At 36.5% G+C, this 23,528-nt stretch overlaps 1 pseudogene; it reads left to right on the top strand.

Annotated features, from left to right (window-relative positions):
• Positions 1-4,261: 4,261 nt before the first annotated feature.
• Positions 4,262-9,176, top strand: LOC147566471 (wall-associated receptor kinase 2 pseudogene; annotated as a pseudogene).
• Positions 9,177-23,528: the final 14,352 nt, after the last annotated feature.

Genomic DNA, 23,528 nt, shown 5'->3' with positions numbered 1-23,528 from the left:
TATAGCGGAAACATTTATATCCGAACACAAATCGTTATGTTTTCAACACACAAATATATTCTCAACATTACCATGAAACATGATTTTAATTTTTGTTATATTTAAAGCTAAAATATTATGTTTGAAACTCAAAAGCACTAATATCAACACAAAGAGGATGTTTTGAGCACACATGTAAATGTTCAACGTAACCATTAAACACTATCTTTTTTTTTCTTTTTTATGTTTGCAACTTATCTTCAAAGATAACAAACATAAAGCGCTGTTGTTCTAGCATAACGTCCCTTGCTTCCAGCACTATGTGTTTGTTTGTTACATAAATGGATATTTCTAGAGCAAACACTATATAAATTAAAATATTTTTATAATTTCTGGACATATTTCGGTTTGTTCTAAAAGTTTTTTGACATTTTATTACGCTACTATTCTCTGTTCATGCAATACTTATATATATGAGAAATCATATATGATTGTTCGGAGATCAACGACTATACTTTATAGCATTCCCGATACTGGTCTTGACAAGCATGCATATGTTTATTGCATTTTTTGTACTATTCTTATTATCGAAATCACATTCTTTTTTGTCACTGATTTTAACCACTTGCAGTCTCAATTCCGAAGGAAGCAGATAAAACAACTGATGATTCACGAGACGGGAACAAAAACTTATATCGGAATCTTGGAACCCTGTATTTACTCACATAGGTCAAATATGTTTAGGATGAGTGAAAAGTTTTGAACCAATATCCAGTTTGAGTTACAAATTTTTTGTTTGGTCTCAATAATTATTTTTTGTTTGGAGACATTTTAGCTTTTGTAACTGGAACAAAAGATTTTGTTATAAATATTTCAATTTATGTTGTTTACTTAACTCATTTATGGTTTCAACACTATCGTAATTGTTCAGAATATTAATTAAAATGTTACGCGAAAAACATCGTTTTTATATTCAGAATAAATATTGATTCTATACAACACGTATCGAAATAATTCCGACAAATATCAAATTGCTTTAAGCAACATATAAATTGCCCTGTTGTTTTTCAAATTTGTAAGTAACGGAAAAGTCTCTTCTTAAAGAAATTTCATATTTGCTTAAACCAGAATCCAATCTCTTTTTACATAGCACAAGTATTTTTACCAAAATGTTTACAACACATACAAACTGACTAACAACGATCACAAATATACAGACAAATAATGATCAATATTGAAAGCGTTTAGTTATGTCGTCGACATTTAAATAGTTACACACTACAAATAAAAATACTGAGAGTATTAAAAAATATGCAACCAAAAAAACATTAGTGTTGTGAAAAGTTATCAACATTAAGCCCTACCATGAAATACTTCAACCTTTCTAAAATGTCGACAACAAAGTAAATATATACTAAGACCAACCAAGAATATGCATCCAACCAGGATAGTATAAAACATCGTCAAAAATATTTACAATTAAAAACAAACTGAATTAGAGCAATCACAAATATGCAAACAAATAACGATCGGTGTTGAAAAAAAAATTCCACCAAAAAAAATGCATCCAACCTGATAAGTTCAAAGCAATCTAAAAAATGTTTAGAACAAATCAAAGCCGACTTAGAGCAATCCACAATATGCATACAAATTATCACCAGTGGTGAAAAAATTTCTAACAAAAACATACCATGCATGACTTTGAGATCTTAATAGATATACCCAATAAATAAGAAGTGCCATTAGCAACCACAAATATGCAACCAAAAAATAAAATTGTGGAAACAAGATTTTCACAAAACATAACTACTTGTGTTCGAAATTAATGGTTTATGCTGCAAGCACGTAAGTTATCATTCCAGAACATTGGTTTATGTTCCGATTAAACAAAACATATTTCAAAACATAGTTAATAATGTTTACAAAGTTCTCTAATCTCCATTTAATCCTATTATCTTCGAGGACCAAGAATGTCATTTTTGTCCTTTTTCTTTGAGTCACTTCTTTCCAATATGATTTCAACTCCTCAGCTTCTGGGATCTTCTTTCTCCGACTTCAATCTCCTTATCATCTGACCTTCCTTTACCATTGTTCACAGTAGACACACCTTTGCATAAGACATTTAAAATTATGTTACCATCACAAGCAGAATTGGCATCGACATTCTAATTATCTATTCTAAACAGATATTAATTTGTGAAAGCAATGGAATCATTTTTCAACCAATTTTTGACATGCAAACAAATTATGATATTTGTTGGAAAAAAATTTATTTACCAAACAACTGATTATGGAAGAATAGAACATTGTTTGAAATGTCCAAAACAAATTTATTGAAATCGACCTACAACATTCAAGTTATTAAACATTAGTATAGTGAGAAATTAATCACCTTAAGTTCCACAATTAAATCCTACAACATTTTAAAAAAATGTTCATAACAACATAAATTATGTCTAAGATCTCAAAAAAAAAATGTGTCCTATTGTGTTTTCCAAAAGACATCTCGAAATATGTTCATAACAAATATTTACTTACTAACAACCATAAAAACTATTCAAACATATTTTCATTATTGCTGAAAAATGTTTTCGGACGATAATGAGAATTGTCAAGGAATCTCAAGAAGGTCTAGCGGGGTAAATGCCTCTATACGTATGTAACTACTACTATCTCGTGGAAAATATCTGAACTTAAATTATGGATGTATTTTTTTTTTTTTGGAAAAATTATGGATGTATTTGAAGTGGAAGGAAAATGGTAAAAGTAAAAGACCATCACTATACAATCTGACTGTTTATTCTGTTATAACAGTTATCACATCATCAATCTGAATCACAATTATTGATTCAATTGTTCAAAAATATTGATTGTGTAAATTAGCAATACATTATTATTTTTTTTGGAAGACAGACTACCATCTACGTATATCGTGATATTGGCATTTGATACATCATAGATATGATAAGCTCGATAACTGCCCACTCAAACATTAACAACAACGAACCCATAGCCCAACAAAGACAACGACCTGAAGCCCAACAACTTTATTAATACCTACATAATCACAATTCAAATAACCAAAGATTTCACTTTCTCTGGGATTCGAATTTGGGACCTCCAGGGATTTCTGGGGTTTATGTCAACACCTTGAAACCACTTGGGCTACCAATTGTTGACAAATTAGCAATATATTGATGTTGTGGATTAGTAGAAAAAACAAGTCAAGCAAAAAAGACAAGTCAAGCAAAAACACAAGAAATGTCGAAAAGAAATTTCTTCTAATCAATACGCATCATAAAGTCGCGGACGTAAATATAGTAAGTTGGCAGAGCCGTGTCTTGAGGGGGGCGGGCAGGGCTTTCGCCCTGGGACCCCCCACTATAATGGGGCCCACTCCTCTCATTTTCTATACACTAGACAGGTTAGTTTTTTTCTCCCCGGTTGCTTTGTACATGTGGCATAAATTAAGGACTTTCCTCCAGACTTTTACGCGCGTCAATCAAGGAACTTTCCAACAGACTAGTAGGCTTCCTATTTAATCTCTCTAACTTTCTCTCTCTCTCTAACTTTTCTCTCTCTCACAATTAATACATACGGCTACTTTAGAATAGGAATTTTCCAAATCAAATTAAGATGTCATTGTTCATCAAAAAAAAAAATTAAGATGTCATCCTTCCCACATCCTCTTTCAAGTTGATTTATGACTATATCGTTATATTTATAGGCTTTAATCGATATGACCATTAAAAAAAATTCTTTTTCTTTCAAACTTCATCTTTGAAACTAATTGAAAAATTCTTTTTTAGCTATCTCGCAACCACAGTCTACTTTAATTTGTTCGAGTTTTTCTTTCGATATTCATTAATAACAAATTCAATCACCCAAGTATGTATTTTATTAGTTAGTTTTTCATCAAATTTTCAGTACCATGTTTAATAGCTTTAAATATTTTCCAAGATACATTGTTAATTAATTACTAAATTATTTGTTATCTTTTTAAGGCCGAATTATTTTGAGTTTTCTTTTTATTTTACGTATAAATTTTTTATATTTTATTTATACACTTAGCAAGAATTTGGCCCCGGGCCTCCAAATTCTCAGACACGGCTCTGTAAGTTGGTCAAGCCGAGAAAAACGAATTTTCAAACTTAAACAAAAAAAAAATCTTATAAGAATCTCAAGAAGAATTGTCTTCTAACGAGAATCCTCTCTCTCTAAAAATATATAGGTTAAGGATTCTTACAATAAGGAGGATAAACAAAATTGAGTCTCATTAGGTATGGTTGCAGCAGACTGCTCATCAATGTTGCTATTACCCATCTTAATATTACTAGTAGTACCGATGACAATGGTTGCGACCATGATGATCACCACCACCATAAAGCCTGGGTGCAAAGAAGAATGCGGGGGTATTAGCATTCCCTACCCATTTGGCATCGGCGAAGGTTGTTACCATTATGAACCTCAGTACCAGGATGGGGAGGGGTACCAACCGTTTCTGTTAAATTGCAGTTACTCTTTGAATCGTCCAATTCTGTTGTACCGTAATATAGATGTCTTAAACGTTTCAATATTGGACGGGGAATTAAGAGTAAAACTACTGGCAGCTCCGTATTGTAATGATAATGTTGGAGAGACCTGGGTCTCTACCATGGCCAATCTTGGCAAATTCACATTCTCCGATACTAAAAACAAGTTTTTTGGTATCGGTTGTAACGCCGACAACAGTGTGGCACTTGATGGAATATTAGGAGGTACGTTTACCACAAAATGTCAGTCTACTTGTACGAGTATAAATGATTTAGAGAATGGAACTTGCTTTGGCAAAGGTTGTTGCAACACCCCCATTCCTAAAGGCATCTACAGGTACGAAGTTACCATTCACAAACCTGAAAGTAATGATACGAATTTGGGTATGTGTAATACGGCCTTTGTAGCGGAACAAGATTGGTTCAAATTTAAAACATCATATGTAAAGGGATTTGATAAAGAAGCTTATCAGTATGCTCCTGCAATAATGGATTGGACCATTGGGGAAAAGACGTGCCATGAAGCAGCAGAAAACTTAACTAGCTATGCTTGTGGGCCGAACACCTATTGCTACGAGCCCGGAGGTGCTAATGGTTATCGATGCAAGTGCAGTAGTGGATATGAAGGTAATCCGTACCTTACGAGTACTCCAGGTAGTTGTCAAGGTAATCGTCGTGTTCATATCTGATATCAACTTACTTTTGAGGATAAATTCAATCATAATTATCGTATTTTTTTCTTTAGATATTAATGAATGCGATGATAGTTGTAAAGGAGAATCAAACAAGTGTACAAACACAGAAGGTAGCTATACATGTTTTTGCCCAGATGGTTATCGTCGTGAGAACATGTCAAACTCTGTCACATTTAATTGCTATGCCCGTGGCCCACCCCCAATTCCCCCCAGTCGCCAGAGGAGGTCTGTACCTATTCAAATAATTATAGGTAAGGCAATTTTTTAATTTCTCATCAAAAAAGAAGAAAAACTTAATATTGAAATGATAGGTTGTATTAGGTTTTTTTTTTTTTTTTTTGTTGAAAGCGTTGTATTAGGTTCGAATAGGTTAACATCCAGAAGAGGAGATACTTTTTAGGGAGATTTTATAGGGCCCCCTCATTTTTGTTAAAAGGCCTCCCCTTAGTGATAATTTAGCAAGTAAAATGGTTTATGGGGAGACCTTTTAACAAAATTGGGGAGGCCTTATAAAATTTTCCTACTTTTTATTTTATAGTCTAATTCTGTTTGACCCCTAATCAGTGACCAGTTGGTCATTTTGGACCATATAAGCGCTTGACAGTTCGATTTAATCAGGAACGGACCCACCCAGGGACCTGTGGGAACACGTGCCCCCACGAGTCCCAAAAGTGCATGCCTATTTGGAATAGTAGTAAGGATGCGTCATATAAAACAACCTCAAACACTTATCTTTAAAGGAGTGTTGGTGTAGTGGTGTTATGAAATAACGTGCGCATAGGAGGTCCTATGTTCGACTCCACTCCCTTACTTCTCTTCTTAGTTTTTTCAATTGGGTAAATTCATATATGCCCTCTAGTTTTTAGTTACCTATCAGTTTGGTCCTATATTTTTACATTTTGACCCCCTATTTATAGATTAGTTCACCTGTTAGTCTCTTTTCTTTATAACTTCAATGTTGACTCCCTTACTTCTCTTCTTAGTTTCTTCAATTGGGTAAATTCATATATGCCCTCTAGTTTTTAGTTACCTATCAGTTTAGTCCTATATTTCTACATTTTGACCCACTATTTATAGATTGGTTCACTTGTTAGTCTATTTTCTTTATAACTTCAATGTTGACTCCCTTACTTCTCTTCTTAGTTTTTTCAATTGGGTAAATTCATATATGCCCTCTAGTTTTTAGTTACTATCAGTTTAGTCCTATATTTCTACATTTTGACCCCCTATTTACAGATTAGTTCACCTGTTAGTCTCTTTTCTTTATAACTTCAATGTTGACTCCCGTTAATGTTGTTAGAGATTTTTCCATGTCATTCTAATGCCTTCTTTTTATTTCATCTTTATATATATATATATATATATATATATATATTTAAATACATATATGTGTGGTTGCGTGTGTTATCTTTTGACTATTTTTCTAGAAGGAGTATGCATTCACTTTTTCCGTAACTTCTTTAGTAATCCGAATGTGTATAAGACTACTTATTTGATTACAATCAACACAAATCATGTCTAAGTAGTTGAACTGGTTTGGAATGTAACTGTAATGTATAAAAATTACTCGGTTGGAAATCAAGTCAACATTTTTGGACGATTTACAATGTCTTATTATAACTAAAGTGGCCCCACAAAGAAATTTTTCTAGGTCCACCACTGGATTTAATTCTTCAGGGCCATTCTTTTTTTCATTTTTTTTTTACAGAAATGCACTTAGTAGAAAAAATGAAATTAATCTAAAAATAGTACTGAAACATTAATTCCACGTCATCTCTCCTTTTCTTTTCTCCACTTCATCTAATCCTCCCTCCACCTCACTCTTCTTCTCTGACAAAAAGTTATCGACAAAGGCTGACAACCTCTGGGCAGACTTTATGCCAGAGACGAAAGGTGAGGTGAAGAGCGGGAAAGATGAAGTTGAGGAGGGATAAGATCAAGAGGAAAATATAAGCGTACAATAGTTCAATTTAATTCTTAAGGGTCATTATAAAAAAAAAATTACTGAAATGCCTTAGAAGACAAAATGAAATTAATCTAAAAATAGTATTGAAACATTAATTCCACATCATCTCTACTTTTCTTTTCTCCACTTCATCTAATCCTCCCTCCACCTCACTCTTCTTCTCTGACAGAAACTTACCGACAACCTCTGGTCACAGACTTTATGCCAGAGACGAAAGGTGAGGTGGAGATGAAGTTGAGAAGGGATAAGATGAAGTTGAGGAGGGATAAGATGAAGTGGAAAATAGAAGGGAAGATGAGGTAGATTAATGTTTTAATCCTTGTTTGGGATTAACTATATTTTAGCCTCTAAAGGTATTTCCGGGAAAAGTTGAATTCTTCTTATCTTCGACGGCCAAACCAAACTCCCCGACAGTTAAACGGGCCAAAACGATTTGTTGGTCAAAAGTTAGGGCCAAAACGTTATTAACCCAAGATTCATTACGCATGGAATCAAACTTATAAAGAGAAATAAAGTTTTTGACATTAGGACTTGAGCGATAGAGAACCGAGAAGAAGAAAGTGTTTTACGCCCTTTTGAAATCGGTGAACTCAAGATCCGCCCAATTTAATAAATTTCAAGTCCAACACAATAGTGACCGTGATTATTTTGAGAGGAGGTGCTTTTAACAGTTAGTCTGAAAAGTTGTGGTCTGGTTGCTAATTGTAAATGTTGATTGGTAAACATGAATTACCATTCTATGCAGGTAGTTGTGTAGGCTTGATAGTCTTACTTGTGAGCAGCATTTGGTCATATTTGTGGTATATGAAGATGAAATTCCTCAAGATTAGAGAGAAATTTTTTATGCAAAATGGAGGTTTGATGTTGCAACAACTCCTTCATGAACGAGAAGAAGAATTTCAAGATAATAGGAGTGGCGCAAATGGTAGAAGTAGTAAGTCAATTGCGAAAATATTTACTGCCGAAGAACTAAACAAAGCCACCAACAATTACGACGAGACTCAAATTCTTGGTCAAGGAGGATATGGTACCGTTTATAAAGGAGTCTTGTCTAACAGAGAAGTCGTCGCTATTAAGAAATCAAAAGTGATAGACAGGACTCAAATTAACCAATTTATAAACGAAGTGGTTGTTTTATCACAAATCAACCATAGAAATGTGGTTCGTCTTTTGGGTTGTTGTCTAGAATCTGAAGTTCCCTTACTAGTTTACGAGTTTATTACGAATGGAACTCTTTTTGAACATTTACACAACAATAATGAGAGAAAAGTACCAAATCTTTTATGGAATGACCGCTTAAGGATAGCGGCAGAGGTGGCAGGATCACTTGCATACTTACATTCGGATGCTTCAATACCTATAATTCATAGGGACATTAAGTCAAGTAACATACTCTTAGACGATGATTATAAAACTAAAGTATCAGATTTCGGAGCATCAAGATTAGTCCCTTTCGATCAAACACTATTGAATACAGCCGTTCAAGGAACTTTTGGGTACATGGACCCAGAATATTTTCTTACCGGACGACTAACAGAGAAAAGTGATGTTTATAGTTTTGGAGTTTTACTTGCTGAACTACTGACGGGGGAAATGGCAGTTTCTCTTGCTAGACACCAAGATCACCGTAACTTAGCTAATTATTTCCTCTCTTCGATGAGAGAAAGTCAGTTGTTTCATATCGTCGACCATATGTTTGCGAGTAGTGAAAATGATGAGCAACGATATCAAGTGGAACAAGTTGCAGAACTAGCAAAGAGATGCTTAAGAATAAAAGGAGAAAGTAGACCGAAAATGAAAGAAGCATTTATTGTATTGGATGGACTGATGAAAAAGTCTTCCAATGATAACTGGGGTTTCGACCAGCTCATAGGAAATGATGATGAAGAAAAGAAGATTTACCTGTTAGAAGAAGGAAGATCCCAATTATCTTACGGTGGTAGTACTAGTAATACAATTGGTGACCCTGAAGCAATGGTTTCTTTAGAACTTGGGGGCCGTTAGTACTTAGTATTTATTCATCGTAATGTATTGCTAGCGTGGCTGGGTGGCATTCCTAGTGTTTCCTTATAATAATGGTGAAGAACAAGGTGTTTTTTTAAATTTTGTGTATTTATTTTAATCTTTAGATTATTTTTTTCTTTTAATTTGGGTCTTTGTATTGTTTACCCTAATTAGATAAATAATTTTCGGGTTTTTAGTCCAAAAATCTACACCTAAACACACATCCAGTCCACTCTACTATTAATATAAGTTTTTTAGCCAAAATAATAAATTTAATGGATATTTAGGCCCCGGTTGGTTCCGCTTAAAAAAAGCGAAAAGCCAGTTTTTAGCATATTTTAAGCGCTTATTGAAAACTTTGCGCGTTTGATTCAAAAAAGCTATAGCTTATTTTAAGCTGGAAAAACCCATTTCCTCCAAAAAGCAGAACCCACGATTTTGTGGTTTTTTTTATAGCTGCGTTTGAAAAGCTAGCTATGAATATAAAATAAATTATTTATCTTTTTCGTCACCATCAATAAACATCCACCCCCATCACAACGACCCCACCACCTCTGCCACCACCATCACCCCCACCACCTCTGACAATCACCCAACCACCTTCGCCACCATTCCACCACCATCACCAACACTTTACCGCGTCCATACCATCTCTGGCGCAACTCCAACACCACCACTCCACCACTTTCGCCGCAACTCCACCACCACTATTCTACAATTATCAAAAAAAGTTTACAACCACCCCACCACCATCACTCCACCACCTCTGACCATCACCCCACCACCTCTACCACCATTCCACTACCATCACAAACACTTCATCACTTCCATACAACTTCCAACGCAACTCCATCACCACCACTCCACCACTTTCGTTGCAACTCCACCACCAGAACTATTCAACAATTATAAAAAAAAATTTACAACCACTCCACCACCTTCGCCACCACTCTACCACTATCACCGACGCTTCACCATCTCCCCGGCAACTCCACGACCTCCGATGTAACTTCACCTTCGGCGCAATTCCATCACCTCCACTCCAATTTTGCCCCAACTCCACCACCACCGCCACCACTTCCGCCACCACTGCCGACACCACTGCCGCCACCACAACCACTTCACTACCATCGCCCCAAATTGACCACTCCACCACCAAAGTATCCTGAAGGAGTTGAAGGAGATGTCCTTCGACCAAGATTGCAATGCGAGCAATTTGTCGGTTAGGACAATTGATGAAGAAGATCATCAAGTCCGATTGATTTAGGGGTCGTAGAGTTTATGCTAGGAACCAACTACGATCGTCAAATTACGAAGTAATTCGCGGCTAACTTCGACCGGATCCTACATCGGATTACACATAAGAATGGGTAATTAATCGGATGATATGACTAGTGGGAGTGTGATATAACCATGGAAATGTCCCAGTAACATATCTCACAGGCCTAAATAGAATTTGGGCAAAAGACAGCAAAAAAATCCCGAAATGAGGGTTTTGGCCTAGACCGATTCGGGTACTTCTAGGACTCGGATTGGACTGAAATTTTGTGGGAAGATTTCTAATATATACAGAAATATATCTACAAATTATCGTGGTGTTTGGACACCTCCTCCTTAGGGAATTGAGAAAATAACAATAGTTGCTATTTTCGATAATTTCCCTAAATCTTATTCTAAAGGGTGTTTTAGGAAACCTTTAAGGAGGTGTATTCTCATTAGGGTTCTATATAAACACTTTTAGGGCAGAGGATAAGGTGTGAAATTTCTGCTTAAGCTTTCTTGCTCTACCACATCAAGTAGAGAGGAGAAAGTGAGCTAATTCCCAAGCTATCTTCTAGTCAAGCAAGAAGAAGGTCTTCTTATTATCAAACCACCATTGGAGTGCTAGCAAGCTTTCAAGGAGGGAGATTAAATACACCGTTCCGTGTCCCAAGTAGAGGAGCGACGATTGGAGCTCTTGGTCTTCTTTAATCTATTCTACTAGTTCGAGGGAAATAGCGATTAAGGTAATCTACTATCTCCATTAGTTTAATTGCTAGTTTATGCATGATGATCATGAGACCAATACTAATGTCAAGACATTAGATGTCTGAGATTCCGCTTATACGACATTAGTAGACACCACCATAACCCAACAGTGGCGTCAGAGCCTCTTGCAATTAACTAGTTTTTGCTAAGAATCGAACTAATTGATATATGATATGCTTGATAGTTTGATAGATTGAGTTTATAAAAGTGTTTAAAAGTGTTTTAAAAGTATTTTCAACTCATAATTTGATTACAATGAACATGATTCAACTAGTTTTCAAATTAAAAAAAAAAAATCAAAATTGATGATTGAAATTATTTCAAAACATTGAATTTGATTGATTTTGGTTTTTGAAAAGATTTTTCAAAAGTTTTGTTCTTCATGGATTGGGAATTCTTTCAAGAACAATAAATTTGGTTTTTTAGAAGTTACTAAAAAGTTAGGATTTACGGCTGTTAGAAGCTACACAAAAAAAAAAAAAGAAAACTTAGAGTTTCCAAAAACAGAAAAAAATTGGAAGTTTCCATAAAAGGTGCACTGTCCTGGCTGGACGCGTCCAGTGGATGCGTCTAGAACGTGTCCCAGCCCAGAGACGCGTCTCGGTCAAAAGACCAAGACCGACTCGGATCAGATCCGAGTCGGTTGCGTCTGGACATCTCGGGCCAAGGACGCGTCCCAGCACCCGAGAGCATCTCGGACTAGGTCCGAGATGCACGTGCTGCTCGGGAAGGCATAAGACGCGTCAGGGACGCGTCCCAGCCACCCGAGATGCATAACTTGGCACCAGACGCCACAGGACGCGTCTGGTTGCTCGGATGGTCCGAGCACGTCTCGGATTCCATCCGAGACGGCTGAAGACTCCAACCAGACGCGACAGGACGCGTCTGGTGCATCCCCAAGCATCTCGATTGCATCCGAGATGCACTAGGGGATGCGGCCTATGGTCAGGATGCAGCTGATGCATCCGGACGGCTCAGCCAAGGGTGCAGATGCATCTAGGTGCATCCGGACCCAGGCCAAACGTCCTGGCTGTGGCCAGGACGCATCCTATGATCTTGGCCGAGCCCGAGACGCATCTAGATGTGTCTGGCTCAACCATACCAAGTCTGGGTCGGCCTTGGGCCGTGCCTATGCTTGACCCGACGATCTTTGGGCCGTACCAACCTAATGGGCTTTAACTTCCGGGTCTTAGGCCTTGACCAAAAGTTGGTCTTGGGCTATTCCGAAGATGTCTAAGGGTCTAAAGCCCAAAGTTTCACGAGTCTCGACTCGAGTGGGAGTTTTTGACGAAGGTCTCAACTTTTTCTCCTGATCCCACCAAATTACAACCAAAATCAAATTGGATCATCCGGTGATCCGAAAAGGTTTTTCCTAAAAATGGATTTCAAAATCGTTAAAAGTCAAACCTATTTTTTTCGAAATTGACCAGGGCTTTCAAAATCCAAAACGAAGTTTTTCTTAAAATTGATTAAAGATAAAACTAGAATGCACCATTAGTCCAATTTTTCGAATTTAGACTGAAGGTTTGTAATGTGACATATGATGTCGACAAAAGTATCTCCCAAGATCATCATACATATATAATTCTTAGCCTTGATATATTATATGAATGCATGTGATCATGTGAATGCGGGAAACTAGTATGACCATAGATTTATTTCTTATTCTTCTTTTAAGCACGGATGGGTGCATGCTTTGTAATTAATTTCAATTTCAAGTTCATACGATCTGCGAATCGTTAGAGTCTTGTAATTAGAGTTTAGGGTCTATGAGTCCATTGACGAAGCTCAAGGAAGGAGTCCAAAGGCGAGTGGGAGAAATTAATGGAGGTTCAAAGATGGCGATCTTAGACGAACCAAAAGGCGAAACAAGAAGAAACCCAAAGGAGATTAGATCTTCTAGGTTAGGGGCCATACTAGGATCCATGTCTGCTTGATTTACTTTCTCGCGCTCATTTACTTACTTATTTACGCTTTATGTCGTGGATGTTAGTTAGGCTAAATAGTTCACTATAACAAACGCCAGACTAGCGTAAAAGTCCCCAAACGTAATCTTGAGTAAACGCCTATCCAGATTAAGACACCCTTTACGCCCTTGTTCGAGGAAGGTGGGTCGGCCTTCAAAGAGTACCTCCTCTACCTTGGGACAATGCGGGTAGGCCTATAGAAGAGGCCTACATGTCTACATGGTTCTACTCAACGAGATCAGCAAGAGAGTCTTCGATACTCGAGGCAAAAGGATAGATTAATCATTCATTAATGAAATCTCTCAACCAAGAGTCATAAGGTATGATCAGTGAGGTAATTCGCTCACCCGGAACGACGGAGTCAAAGGGTAGGGCCTTCGTCCGCTTTACTCAAAAGAACTGGGATCTTGGAATCACTTATTCAATCGGGGACGATTTTATTGAATAATGTGGGAAAACTAATGTTTTTCAAAACGATAAAGAGTTTTAAAACTTTGCTATTCTTTTATGTTGAGTTAAGATGACACAAGGAAACAAGTCTAGCCTTGAAACATACCTAAGGGAGGTATTGAACAAAACCATCCATGAAGGAAGAAATCGAGAGATACTTCAACTATTGGATGAAAGGTTTAAAAACACGCTAAAAGTCTTAGACCGTCCATTTTCAAAAGTGGTTTTATTGGCTGCTAAAGAAGCAGAGCGTCAAGAAGAAAATCAAAAGAGGGCAGAACTAGAATCAATAATTGCTCGGATGTTTTCAGCCATGGAGACTGCTCTTGAAGAGAAACCTCAGAACATGGAAATCCCCTCTATTACTCGAAAAACTAAGGAGTCGATCCGAAGAACAACAAAACTGGAGAGGTTTGATATAACCAGTAAATTATTGCGTCCGTGCCTCGAGGAAGGAAAACCAGTGGGTCCTCATGTTGGGCAACTGATAGAACTCTTTGCTAAACTAGAAGAGCTGGGGTTTCTCATTAGCCAATCGGCGGCTAATGATATGATCCTCTATTCACTTCATGAAGGGTTCACTCCATTTAGGAAGAAATATGCCTAATATGGATGGAACAAGCCTTTATAAGAACTTGATGCAATGCTTCAGGAAGCAGAGCGATTTACGATGGACTTGGAGCAAAAGAATAAGATTTTTGTGACTCAAGAGAACAAAAGGCAGGAGAAGATACCTGCGTTGAAAGGGAAAAGCAAAGGAATTTCCCAACCTCAAAACAAAGGTATTCCTTCTACATCAAGATGTTTCTATTGCAATGACAGAGGCCACTTGAAAAGAAACTGCCCTAAGTTCTTGGAGGATAAGAAGAATGGAACAAGGGTTTCCACTTCAAGTATAAATCGTTAATTTATCAAATACCGTAGAATTCCCACACTTTGGTATATGATACCTAAAAATGCCCTATCATTGTGAATGTACAGGTGTAGCTGGGAACTGAGTATTTGGCTAAACAAGAAAAGTACTAATTATTACAAGAATAAGTGGGAGAAAAGTACAAGTCGAATTAATTCGATAATGAGAAAAATCATGAAAAGTCATTTGGATAAACTTGTACAGGACGATTAAATTCGAACAAGAGCAACAAAACTGCGACACCTCAGAAAAGGAAAGGGTAAAGATATGATCTTATAAACCTACCGCATAAAAGCGAATGTCATTCGCAGGAGAACTCTCAAGCGACTGAGAGTACTCCAAATTGTTGTTCAAAAGCCCTTAAGGTCAAAAGTAATCTCAAAGACTCAGAAAATAAAGGTTATTTCTGAAGAGATAAAAGACCTGCGCAGAGACGGAAACTGACTCTAGATTTTGGCTAGGAGCCAAAATCATCATGGAATCCATATCTCATCAAGACATGTAGCTTGATAATTTAAGTCAACGGAAGACCTAAATTAGTTTTTTCAAAGTAGAAAACTGAGAAGGATGGAAACAATCATGTTTCCCAAAACTAGACAAGAAGAATAAGATTCTTCCAATCCCAGTTATGTCCATAAGCATGCTCAAAGAATCCATCGACGGATTAAAGCACGCAAGAGTTAGAATCTTCGATTCATAGAGGTAGTCAAAGTAATTTTGATTCCTAAGGAATGAAGAATTCTTGAATCGCGAAATTTCAAGAAGGTAAGTGGGAGTAACAAACCTTCCTGGTCCGTATGCAGAGTACATATAAAAGATTGAGTACGACATAAGATGTTGTATTACAGTAACGTACTGACTCAATAAAAAGGACCACACACAAGGATAAAATGCCACTTTGGGCATCTAAAGGTCTATAAGCATAGATCAAAACATGATAGGATTAGAAAGACTCAGTACGCTGAGACGCTTGAGATCCGAAACCGAAAATCTAAGACTCAGAAAAGTCTAAAAGAATTTCGACCCAAAAACTCATGACAAAGAGCGTTGCAAAACTCGGAGTCTAAAAGACACCGATTAACAAGCACACATGAGAGAGACATTTATGTTCGAAAACATAAAGTCAAGTCATGTTGAACATGATTAGCATTTAGACATCCAAATTCGGATTGGAAAACCGAAACACTACTTAAACATCCTAGAAGGCTAAAGGATGAAGTAGTACAAAGGTTGAAACAAGTCATCGTAGCAAACTTCTAGACATGGAAGGAAAGTAGGCTAAAATGTTTAAGCCGAGAGCTGTTGCGAATTCTACATAAGAATTAAAAAGCCTTAACTCTAGTAAAAGTTACTAGAAATTATCAAGGTCGAAGATAACAATCTACGAATTAATTGATAATTAGCAAAGTTTAAAACGGACTACATACATAGTCAAACTAAACTGTCACCTAAGACATAGTAGGAGACTCATACACAGTCTAAGGCATGAGTTAAATTTGGAATAAACCTCGACGAGTAAAACTGAGTGTGTAAAAAGAGTTTTACGGAAGAAGCTCAGATTTACAACTCTCGTTATCGGAAATAATAGAGTTATTTCACAGTCGTCTAAAATTGGTTTAGTATTTAAACGACAGTCCATAGATAATGAAACATTCCGAATAGGTTTGTCACATACGTGATCTGATGAATGAAACCATATTAAGTTAACTTGGAATATTTATTATAATCCCTGGTCCAGGTCATTGCATGGACAACAATGACTCACGAAGACTAGCACGGGAGTCGATGGGATAGCGCAGTTTCATGGGCTATAGGGATAGTATATTCGATTCGACTACGTGGGTGTGTAAAAGGTTTATACACTGGATAACCCTCTAATGAGAAGTACATAACTCTTGATGAACGTCAAATATTTCTCAAAAGACAAGATTGGAGAGATTCCTCAAAATATGAGTGCTTCACTCAGCTTAGTAAGGAACGCCCGACTTTGAATCCGTCAAACGCCGCGCCGTAAAAGGAGGTTATAAAAACGGATACTGGGAAGGACAGGATAGACATGAAGTTAACTGAGAGCGCAAGAATGGATTGTGTCATCCTAATCACATTAGGTCAAAAGTGTCTCAAGGCCACTTGATGAGTGACAACTGAAAATGCGTGGCCGCGCTCAAACGGATTAGAAATTAATCGTTTATGTTTTACAGTTATACTCGAAGATCAAGAAAGTCTCAATGACTTGACGTATCAGATGGTATACTGAATTGACACGGGAATCAAGCATTGCACTTGTTCTAAGTCCAAGTGGGAGTCTAAAAGAGTTGAAGGAGATGTCCTTCGACCAAGATTGCAATGCGAGCAATTTGTCGGCTAGGACAATTGATGAAGAAGATCATCAAGTCCGATTGATTTAGGCGTCGTAGAGTTTATGCTAGGAACCAACTACGATCGTCGAATTACGATGTAATTCGCGGCTAACTTCGACCGGATCCTACATCGGATTATGATAGAGAAAGATATTCTCTATATTTAGAATTAGAAGTTTCTATATTTTGAAAGATATTTCATAGTTATTTAATATTAGGAGTTTCTATATTTTAGAGTTCTAAGTAATTTAGGAGTTTCTATATTTCTAAATATTGAGTCCTAGTTGATGTCTAATTAGGAGTCCTAGGAGTTTCTATATTTCTAAATATTGAATCCTAGTTGATGTCTAATTAGGAGTCCTAGTTGGAGTCTAAATTGTCTAGTTGTAGCCTATATATATGGTTGAGTTCATAGTAGTTAGATATGAATATGAATATTGAAGTTATTAATAAAGTTTTATATTAGTATTACGTTTATCTTTGGCTGGCCTAGAGAAGAACTTGAAGGTTCTTATCAATTGGTATCAGAGCAGACGCTCCTATCATTCGCTTTCGCACTACTTTTTATCTTCGTTAGAGAATCTTATTTTTGGTACAAATTAAAAAAAAAATAGTGAAAAAATGGAGAAACAATTAGGTGAATTAGCGGAGAAGATGACTGAGATGACGGTAAATCAATCATTATTGATTGAGAAAATTGGTCGATTGGTCGAAAATAGAGAGATTGTGTCTCAAAGAAGTGATCGTTTTAAAGGTGAAAGACTATATTTTGCACGATTTAACGGATCAGATGTAGAAGGATGGGTTTTTTAAGCTGAACAATATTTTGAGTTCTATGACACTGCACAAAACCAAAAGATTCAGTTTGCAATCAGTTACTTGGATGGAAAAGCATTACAATGGTATCGATGGGCTAGAAAAGGACTTAGGTTCTTATCAATTGGTATCAGAGCATTCGTTCATGGGAAGAGTTTGTCGAAGCGGGTGTCGATCGTTTCAGGAGAACGACGTATGAAGATGCAGGGGATGCACAAGCAAAATTACGACAAACAACCCCATACAATGAATATCAAGAAAAATTTGATTGTCTTTCAAATATGGTTAAGAAGCCCGAAAAAGATGAGGAGAAGACAGAGAGAAAAACAACCAAAGTAAAGGAGAAGGAAGCTCACAAAGAAAACACAAAAATCTCAGAGGAAGACAACATTGATGCCATCCTGATGAATATACAAAAAGGAGAATCCAGAAAGAAGGAAATTCACATTGAAGAAAATGTTCCTAGACCTTCTCCTAGATCAAACTGTTCGATGAACATCAATCTACTGAAGGAAACAAAACTGATCATATATGGAGAATATTCCAAACAAGTAGCATCTAATAAGAGTAACTGCTCTGAGAAGAGAAGTTCTAGAGTAGAAGAGGTAACTATTTTCGTTCATGGGAAGAGTTTGTCGAAGCGGTTGTAGGTCGTTTCGGGAGAACAATGTATGAAGATGCAGGGGCTGCACTAGCAAAATTACGACAAACAGGGTCCTACATTGAATATCAAGAAGAGTTTGAGCGTCTTTCAAACATGGTTAATGATTTACCAGATAGTTTTGTAATGAGTTGTTTCATGAGTGGATTGAAAGACGAGGTTAGACTAGAAACTAAATCCTTTAATCCAGTAAACTTACATGATGCAATGTCTATAGCAAGATTACAAGATGAAAAAGTCTATTTGAGGCACCAAAGTTATATAGATATTACAAGACCAAAACCCTTTATCAACGCAGAACCACTGAACTCAAGACCACCAACGATACCAAACCAGATTAATAATGAAGCACCAGTAATTCGCCGACTCACATCAGTTGAGGCCGAAAAAAGAAGGAAACAACAATTATGCTATAATTGCGATGAGAAGTGGCATCGCGGTCATCGATGTAAGACACAAACTTTATTCCTCATTGAGAAAGAAGAAGAGAATAACGATGCAAATCAAACTGAAACGGAGAGAGTTGATGAAAAGATGCACACACAAGAAGAAGAACATGTGGAGATTTCTATGCATGCATTGGACGGCTCCCCTGCACCAGAAACCATGAAGGTCCAAGGAGAAATTGAAAGAGCTCAAGTTATCGTCTTAATTGATTCAGGTAGTACAGATAATTTTATTGACGCTTCCATTCCTAAGAAGCTAGGTATTAAAATTGTACTTGAAAACTCTTTTGAAGTTATGGTAGCAGATGGATCAAGAACTGCTTGTGAAGGGTAATGTGTTAATCTAGAGTATAAAATTAATCAGTATGCCTTCACGGGAAATTTTTATATACTAAAACTTGGTGGTTGTGATATGGTATTGGGAGTAAGTTGGCTACAAACACTTGGACCAATAACTTGGGATTTCAAGTACTTAACAATGAAATTTACTGTACGAGGTAAAAAATTTAGTTTGGAAGGTGTAAGAGGAAGGAAAGTGAAGACCGTTAGTAGCCATGCCATGCAACGACTTGATAGGCAAGGATCATTGGGAGTATTGTGTCAACTTCTTCCTAGCCTTAAGAGTCATCTTCATATTACCCAAAATAAGATGAAACAATATGCTGACAAAAGGCGGAGGGATGTGGTATGGCAATTAGGAGAGTATGTGCATTTAAAGTTACAACAGTATCGACAAAGTTCTACAATAAGAAGTGTGTCTCAAAAGTTATCTCCAAAGTATTATGGTCCATATAAAATACTCGAAAGAATCGGTCCTGTAGCGTATAAATCAGAATTGCCAGAGGGAACTAAAAATCATCCTGCTTTTCATGCTTCTGTTTTGAAGGAGACACTTATACTCAATATTCCGATTGATGATGAAATACCAATCGTCGAAGATGAAGGAGACCCGGTGTTGACATGATCGAGAACATCCTTGAGGGCAAGGATGTTGTCAAGGGAGGAGGAATGATAGAGAAAGATATTCTCTATATTTAGAATTAGAAGTTTCTATATTTTGAAAGATATTCCATAGTTATTTAATATTAGGAGTTTCTATATTTTAGAGTTCTAAGTAATTTAGGAGTTTCTATATTTCTAAATATTGAGTCCTAGTTGATGTCTAATTAGGAGTCCTAGGAGTTTCTATATTTCTAAATATTGAATCCTAGTTGATGTCTAATTAGGAGTCCTAGTTGGAGTCTAAATTGTCTAGTTGTAGCCTATATATATGGCTGAGTTCATAGTAGTTAGATATGAATATGAATATTGAAGTTATTAATAAAGTTTTATATTAGTATTACGTTTATCTTTGGCTGGCCTAGAGAAGAACTTGAAGGTTCTTATCAGATTACACAAAAGAATGGGTATTGAATCGGATGATATGAATAGTGGGAGTGTGATATAACCATGGAAATGTCCCATAAACATATCTCACATGCCTAAATAGAATTTGGGTAAAAGATAGCAAAAAAACCCGAAATGAGGGTTTTGGGCCTAGACCAATTCGGGTACTTCTAGGACTCGGATTGGGCTGAATTTTTGTGGGAAGATTTCTAATATATACAGAAATATATCTGCAAATTCTCGTGGTTTTTGTACACCTCCTCCTTAAGGAATTGAGAAAATAACAATAGTTGCTATTTTCGATAATTTCCCTAAATCTTATTCTAAAGGGTGTTTTAGGAAACCTTTAAGGAGGTGTATTCTCATTAGGGTTCTATATAAACACTCTTAGGGCAGAGAATAAGGTGCGGAGTTTCTCCTAAAGCTTTCTTGCTCTACCACATCAAGTAGAGAGGAGAAAGTGAGCTAATTCCCAAGCTATCTTCTAGTCAAGCAAGAAGGTCTTCTTATTATCAAACCACCATTGGAGTGCTAGCAAGCTTTCTAGGAGGGAGATTAAATACACCGTTCGGTGTCCCAAGTGGAGGAGCGACGATTGGAGCTCTTGGTCTTCTTTAATCTATTCAACCAGTTCGAGGGAAATAGCGATTAAGGTAATCTACTATCTCCATTAGTTTAAATGCTAGTTTATGCATGATGATCATGGGACCAATACTAATGTCAAGACATTAGATGTCCGGGATTCCGCTTATACGACGTTAGTAGACACCACCATAACCCAACAAACGGGCCCTAAACATATATTTAGTCCTCTCTAATCCTATAAAGGGTTTCTAAACCAAAATATTAATGTAAATGGATATCTAGTCCATTTGTATACATCTAGATAGAAAACACAAATCCCTAAAATACATATTAAATCATAATACCTAAACTAACCTTCCTTATATATAAAACTGATTCACCTTCAAAATCCCCAAATATTTTTTCCATTTTTATCTCCCACCTTCTCTCTCCGTTCACGTTTCTATTCAAAGTAACCATTATCTTCATTATCCTCCATAACGGAAACCTGTTTCTTTCCTCTCTCTAACATTGAATCATCTAATCAACCTCTATTTTTGAGTCTCAGAAATCTTCTTCATCTTCATTAGAGCAGCTGAAAGCTCCATCGTTTATTTTTATTTCCATTATCAACGATTCAGGTTCGACTCATTGTTAAAATCAACAGTTGCTTCTGAGGTTAAAGTAACAAGTTTAATCTTTCTTTTTAATGTTTTTCATAAACATCTTTAAAGATATTTATGATTTTCATTATAATCGATTTCATCTCTGTATCATCTTCTCAAATATTCATCATTATTCATGATTTTCTCTCTCTAAGATCTTCATAACCGATTTATGATGTTAATGTTTAATCCCTGTCACTATCACTCACATCATTACCACCTACATATCTTATCCGCCACTTTTACCACCATCAACATAACACCACCACCATAACTCTGTCACTATCACTCACATACCTTATCCACCACCATTACCGTATCTTAACCACCACCGTACTTCGACCACCACCGTATTTCCACCACCATCGCCAGCATCATACCTCCACCACCACTGTTGCCACCATCATACCTCTATACCACCACCACCATCAAACCTCAACCATCACCATGCCCCATAACTATACCTTCATGGCACCACCATTACAACCAATATCACCACTACTTCGTATACAAGAGTAATCGTGGAAATTATAATTAAATTCAATTAAAATCGAGTATCTCTATCGGAAAGAAAAATAAAATTATCAAAAGTAAATTGAGTTACCAAATTAACTTTTTGACTTTTTTTTACTTATAAGTGATATTTTTGCCAAATATACTTTTGAAACTTTTTTTTTATCTTTTTAAAGCAAAAAAACTTCTACTACAAGCAAAAGTACTTCTACTTTTGGTTGTCAAACGACACCTAAATACTCCGGCGAAGGGATTCCCTTCGCCGGAGTAGGTCTCTTCAAGGTCAGTTCACTCCAGCGAAGGGTTTCCGTTCGCCAGAGTATTTAGAGAGAGAGAGAGGAGAGAAAAAAAACAATTTTGAGAGAGAGGGAGAGAAAATTTTTTTTTTGTGTTGACGAACAGACCAGAACTCCGACAAAAGTTTCCCTTGCCGGAGTGTTAGAGAGAGAGAGGAACAAATATATATATATATATATATATATATATATATATATATATATATATTTATGTTTGAAGGTCGCCGGCCGGAAAATTGGCGGGCAACCTTTGCCGGTGAAGACGATGAGGTGGCGAGAAGATGAGGTGACAGAGAGAGGTGGTGAGATGAAGGAGAGAGATATGATGACTAGTTAACGGTGTTATAACGGAATCTGAAAAAACGTTATATGGGTATTTTCGATAAAATAGGAGGCTAGGCAGGAAGCTGGTCACAAAGTTGGGGATATTTGGAAAATAACCCTTTTTTTTTCCTTACTCCTGATGGCTTAATCGGGTTTATCTTAAGTGTTCTTGAGTCAGACGTGACACAAATCTGACTTAAGAGTCAATCATCTCAACAAAGGATGTCTAAGACAGCATCATTTGTTGATTCTTGATGTTTTTTTTAACTTTTATTCGTTTCTTGATGAAAGCCAAGCATTTCAAATTGAAAGTCTATCATGGCATACAGTATCAGAAACTAAATGTCTCTGCAAGGTAAAAGTTTTCAGATGCGGAACCAAAAGGACGAAAGCTCCCAGAGCAATTTTTTGGAGTCCATCAACTCCTTGGTAAATTAATTCGTGTAATTTTTGTATGGTGATTTATCTACTTTTTAGTTTCAACTGTTTGAGTTGTTTTCATCAATCAACATTTCAATACTATTAGGTACCAGCTAGGTGAAAAGACTATTTCGTGATGTCGCTCAACTATTAGAGTACTTGCTTCAAATATAGCTCCGGAGTCAATTTGTGGGATTATTTAATGATTGATAAATGCACTATCATTAAATGATTTATAAGTGCAAAATTGTTTTAATCGACCGAACAAACAAGAAGATAGAGGAAAACAAAAGAACACAAGTTAACCCACGTCAACACAAAGTGCAAAAATCAGACACTTATTTAGTTTCGGTAGGTTTATATAGTTCCTAACATGTCCCTAGGTTGTAAGAGGCCAAGAGCTAAGTAGTTTTAGTAATATCTTGTACTTTCAAGACTCAAGCACATCAGGAGAAACTCCTGGAGTCTTTTGACCTCTAAGCATTTCCTATTCAACAAGTATGTTGTGCCTGAATCTATATGCCCTAGTCAGGCACAATCATA

This window comes from Eschscholzia californica, unplaced genomic scaffold, assembly GCF_041429995.1.
Source record: "Eschscholzia californica isolate CP2 unplaced genomic scaffold, dmEscCali1.0.p SCAF_1, whole genome shotgun sequence".
Lineage (NCBI taxonomy): Eukaryota > Viridiplantae > Streptophyta > Magnoliopsida > Ranunculales > Papaveraceae > Eschscholzia > Eschscholzia californica.
This window is presented reverse-complemented; position numbering and strand designations above follow the sequence as displayed.